Source organism: Scylla paramamosain, unplaced genomic scaffold, assembly GCF_035594125.1.
Source record: "Scylla paramamosain isolate STU-SP2022 unplaced genomic scaffold, ASM3559412v1 Contig149, whole genome shotgun sequence".
NCBI classification, from domain to species: Eukaryota; Metazoa; Arthropoda; class Malacostraca; order Decapoda; family Portunidae; genus Scylla; species Scylla paramamosain.
In genome coordinates this window covers 117,501-122,866 of record NW_026973814.1, presented here as the reverse complement: position 1 = coordinate 122,866, position 5,366 = coordinate 117,501, and the positions used below count along the sequence as shown (strand labels likewise).

At 36.2% G+C, this 5,366-nt stretch overlaps 1 protein-coding gene across 1 annotated transcript in view; it reads left to right on the top strand.

Moving 5' to 3' along the window:
• The first annotated feature begins 3,216 nt into the window (after positions 1-3,216).
• Positions 3,217-5,366, top strand: part of LOC135099570 (uncharacterized) — a 16,012-nt gene continuing 13,862 nt past the window's right edge. Inside the window, exon 1 of the mRNA XM_064001968.1 lies at positions 3,217-3,421. The gene's annotated coding sequence lies outside the window, so the exon portion shown is untranslated. The remainder of the gene's footprint in view (positions 3,422-5,366) is intronic.

Sequence of the window (5,366 nt, the reverse complement as noted above, 5' to 3'; positions counted from 1 at the left end):
TAACCTGCTCACCTAACAAAACTAACCACACTTCACCAAAATGCAGATAAACCTTTAAAATTCACCATCAGCATTATAATTTTAGTTTTGTATATCTATATTTCAAATTACGGTAAGATCTGTAATGAGAAAAGTCACCTGGTCAGCTACCCTGTACACACGGCTTATTTCACTCTCTTGGCCCAGTAAGGGGGTAACAAGTGACAAATTCTGAGGGATGAGGGTAAAATAACAGCTAAATAACTCAGCACAGTCAACACTACAGGCTCACACAAGATTTCATAAACATTACTCACCAAGGATAAGGAGTCTGGAAAAAAAAAAAAACTTATTTTCACCTCTCCCCAAGTCTTTCGCTACCTTTCTGCACACATCCATTACTCAGATCAACCTGTGTTCATATACTTACAGTTTTTGAGAGTAAAATCCAAGTAAAGAAGTGTTATTGCGTTAAAAACCGTGTATAATAAGCAAGGTTCGTTCTTTTCACCATCTTGTAAGTGAAATGGAAAGTTTTGTGTATAGACGACAGAAATGCTCTCTCCCTCACAACAACAACAAACAAAAGAGCATCGGTACTAGGAAAGATTAAGGTTGAAATACTATATAATATCGGATTGTAACCCTCTATAGTAGCTTAACAGATTTCTTTTAAGATTCTTTTCTTTTTACTTTTATGAACAGCCGCTGAATTCAAAAGACAAAAAAAGATAAGAAAATATTGCTATCCACATTTCTATCACTACGAAATGCTGAAACATTATTTCATTATTATTATTATTATCCTTATATATTATTTCATTCATTTCAAGCATTCCTGGAGCCTATGACAGCTAAGTTCGCTGGCTGTGGTGTTAATTTTTAATATAATGTTAATAATACCTACATGTTGGGCGTTAGGTATCAATATTTCGCTTAATAAAACCGATGAAAGGCAACCAAATTATTTTCAGACACTGTGCATCACACACTAAGCCAATTAGGACCCAGTTCATGAAGAAACCTTGCTAATCTGTCTCTAGAACCATTAAAACACCATTAAAAACCTGCATCATTTCAACTAGACCCTTTTGAAAACACTACAGGTAATCAAGAGTGTTTTTCCTGTTAATAATGTAGAAATCTTGCTAATCTGTCACTAGAACCATTAAAACACCATTAAAAACCTGCATCATTTCAACTAGACCCTTTTGAAAACAGTATAGGTAATCAAGAGTGTTTTTCCTGTTAATAATGTAGAAATCTTGCTAATCTGTCATTAGAACCATTAAAACACCATTAAAAACCTGCATCATTTCAACTAGACCCTTTTGAAAACAGTATAGGTAATCAAGAGTGTTTTTCCTCTTAATAATGTAGAAATCTTGCTAATCTGTCACTAGAACCATTAAAACACCATTAAAAACCTGCATCATTTCAACTAAACCCTTTTGAAAGTAATGGTGGTTTCAGAATATATCAAAAAGTGGAATTATTTATTTGTCAGTGTGTAATTATTATAATCTAACTTCGATCTATTTTAGTGAAAAACATCTTATATATATACACCACAAGTTCAGTAAATAATAACAGATAAAATTCTTAATAAAATCGCCATAAATAAATAAATAAAGACTTTTATTGGGTAATTCTTATGCTCACTTTTAATAGCAAGCCAAGCACCGCCACTAACAAATATAGAAATTACATAGAAAAAAAATTATGTACAAAAACAAAAGGAAAATGTTACGAATTACATAGAGATGGAATGAAAAAAATATAAATAGAACTAAGAGGAAGAAGAAGAAGAAGAAGAAGATACAGAGAGAGAGAAAGAATCAAATATACTTATCCACGAAATGAAATGATGCAGGTCTTTAAGGGTGTTTTAATGATTCCAGTGACAGATTAGTAAGATTTCTACATTATTAACAGGAGAAACACTGCAGATAACCTGTACTGTTTTCAAGGGGGTCTATTGGGTAAGTCTTATGCTCATTTTTAATAGCAAGCCAAGCACCGCCACTACCAAATATATAAATTATACAAAAGAAAATTATGTAGAAAAACAAAAGAAAAATGTTACGAATTACATAGAGATGGAATGAAAAATAATATAAATAGAGATAAGAGGAAAAAGAAGAAGAAGAAGATACAGAGAGAGAGAGAGAGAGAGAGAGAGAGAGAGAGAGAGAGAGAGAGAGAGAGAGAGAGAGAGAGAGAGAGAGAGAGGGAATCAAATATTATACTTATCCATGAAAACCATATATATATATATATATATATATATATATATATATATATATATATATATATATATATATATATATATATATATATATATATATTTCTCTTTCCTTTTATTTATTTATTTATTTATTTATTTATTATTTAATTATTTATTTCTCTATCAATACTAACATATCTGTTTTTTCCCCTTACAGAAATCTTAATTGCTGTTACTTTTACCACACGGTCTGACATAATAAAAAAAAAAACAATATTTAATAACCCAAAGTACACAAATAAATAAATAAACAAATATATACAAATATTAAAGGAATGACATGTATCGTTGATATATTTCAATGTATCTCCCCTTCATAAAAATCTCCACACCCTGTTATATTTCTCCTTATTTTGACTTCCCCGGAGACTGCCGCACCACGCCCTTCAGGCCGAGTAAAGGTCAAGGATCAAGCTTCCTTCTTCATGCATTCTTTCCGCCCAAAATAGCCTGTCAATGCGGAATTTTTATCTTTAAAAACAACCGAAAATTTCTTCATTTCTCAGTAGTGTAGATCAATGGCCATGTTCCAAACTGTCGTACGGAGACCAGGGTGACTACAGTATTGGACTATTTAACTATTCATGGACTGTACTATTGAATTTATGGTGTATAATTGTTCCATTGGGTTAAAGATTGTGATTCCTAGGCGTGTCATTGAGTGAGCTAGCTTTATTTTCTCTATTTTCATACCACACATTCTCTCATTCACACTCTCTCTCTCACTATCTGCCAGACGCAAAATATAGAACAACATTGAAAAAAAAACATATTTTCCCTGCATGATTCAAAACGAAAATAAATTCTAATAAACTAAAACCAAAACCCTATTCAGCCATACATAAGAATACAAGATGGAGCAAATAAGAGAAGAGAAATAAAATAAAAAGCAAGGTAAGAGGGGGAGGGGGAGGAAAAGGGGAATGAATCCCCGGGAAGCAACCCAGCCTCAGTGTTATATTGCAAGTCGAGGGGAAGGGTTGTGTGCAAATCCGCTCCGGTGCGAATCTATTTGACCTTTGTCCGTGACCTTGCATGGTGTCCGTGGCGATAAATAGGTGTGTTCTAGTGACCTTAAGGTGCGGAGAGGCGCGAAGGTCGTTATGGATACGGAATTAAGGAAATACTGGGGACAAAACACCAGACACATAGGAGGTGAGTAGCTGATGATGACTATTGTTGTTGTTCTTACCATTACTACTACTACTACTACTGCTACTACCATTATTACTACTACTACTACTACTACTACTACTACTACTACTACTACTACTACTACTACTACTACTACTACTACTACAACCATCACTAATGCATTTAATTTACTACAAATCTTACTTATTATTCAAAACTCTTTTAATGAAAACATTTCTCCTCCTCCTCCTCCTCCTCCTCCTCCTCCTCTTCTTCCTCCTCCTCCTCCTCCTCCTCCTCCTCCTCCTCCTCCTCCTCCTCCTCCTCATAAGGCTCCTTTCTTCTCCTACGTCTGTCCTTATGGTTCCTCCTCCTACTTTTCTTCTTCTTCTTCTTCTTCTTCTTCTTCTTCTTCTTCTTCTTCTTCTTCTCGTCATCTCATCCTCCTTTTTCCATATTTTGTTCGTCAATATCATTAATTCTCTCTCTCTCTCTCTCTCTCTCTCTCTCTCTCTCTCTCTCTCTCTCTCCATTGTTTATTTTATGATGAAATACTTATTGTGTGTTCGTGTTTGTGTGTTCGTGTGTGTGTGTGTGTGTGTGTGTGTGTGTGTGTGTGTGTGTGTGTGTGTGTGTGTGTGTGTGTGTTCTAATATTTTTTCTATAAACAGTCTCTCTCTCTCTCTCTCTCTCTCTCTCTCTCTCTCTCTCTCTCTCTCTCTCTCTCTCTCTCTCTCTCTCTCTCTCTCTCTCACAAATTATCCATTTTTTCTCTCTACTTTCTCTCTGTTTCTAGTTATTCTTTCCTCCTCTTCCTCCTCCTCCTCCTCCTTGTAAAGACTTGTAAAGAGAGAGAGAGAGAGAGAGAGAGAGAGAGAGAGAGAGAGAGAGAGAGAGAGAGAGAGAGAGAGAGAGAGAGAGAGAGAGAGAGAGAGAGAGAGAGAGAGAGAGAGAGAGAGAGAGAGAGAGAGAGAGAGAGAGAGTAAAGTGTGGGTGGAGGAGGAGGAGGAGGAAAGATGAAGAGAAGGAGGAAGAGGAGGAGGACAAGAATTCCCTCCATCCTCCATGCACCGAGAGAGAGAGAGAGAGAGAGAGAGAGAGAGAGAGAGAGAGAGAGAGAGAGAGAGAGAGAGAGAGAGAGAGAGAGAGTTCTTCCTTTCTTTTTTCTCTCCCTTCTTTTCCTCCTCCTCCTCTTGTTTCTCCTTCTTCTTCTTCTTCTTCTTCTTCTTCTTCTTCTTCTTCTTCTTCTTCTTCTTCTTCTTCTTCTTTCTTCTTCTTCTTTCTTGCATCTTGTTTCCTTATCTTGACTTGCAGCCTCCTCCTCCTCCTCCTCCTCCTCCTCCTCCTCCTCCTCCTCCTCCTCCTCCTCCTCCTCCTCCTCTCCTTCTTCCTTCTCTTCCTGATTCTCTTTATTTATTCTTTTTCATTCAGTTTCTTTTTTTCTCTCTATTTCAACTTCAGAGAGAGAGAGAGAGAGAGAGAGAGAGAGAGTGTTACGTAGAATGGTAGGTACCTTTTTAATTTTTCTCTCTCTCTCTCTCTCTCTCTCTCTCTCTCTCTCTCTCTCTCTCTCTCTCTCTCTCTCTCTCTCTCTCTCAGCATAAACCTTAATACACTTTAATTTTCATATTTTTTTGTTTGACTATCCTGATTCTCTCTCTCTCTCTCTCTCTCTCTCTCTCTCTCTCTCTCTCTCTCTCTCTCTCTCTCTCTCTCTCTCTCTCAGTTCCTTTTTTGTTAAGTGGGAAACTATTATCTATAAATTTCGCCGTGAGAGAGAGAGAGAGAGAGAGAGAGAGAGAGAGAGAGAGAGAGAGAGAGAGAGAGAGAGAGAGAGAGAGAGAGAGATAAAAGAGAGTTTCTCTTTTAGTGTGTGTTGAAATAATTCTTGTTTTTGTTCGTTTTCTTTTTTAAATTTGAATGACCCGTTTTCTCTTTTAACCTTTGAATGGGATGACTTAAATAT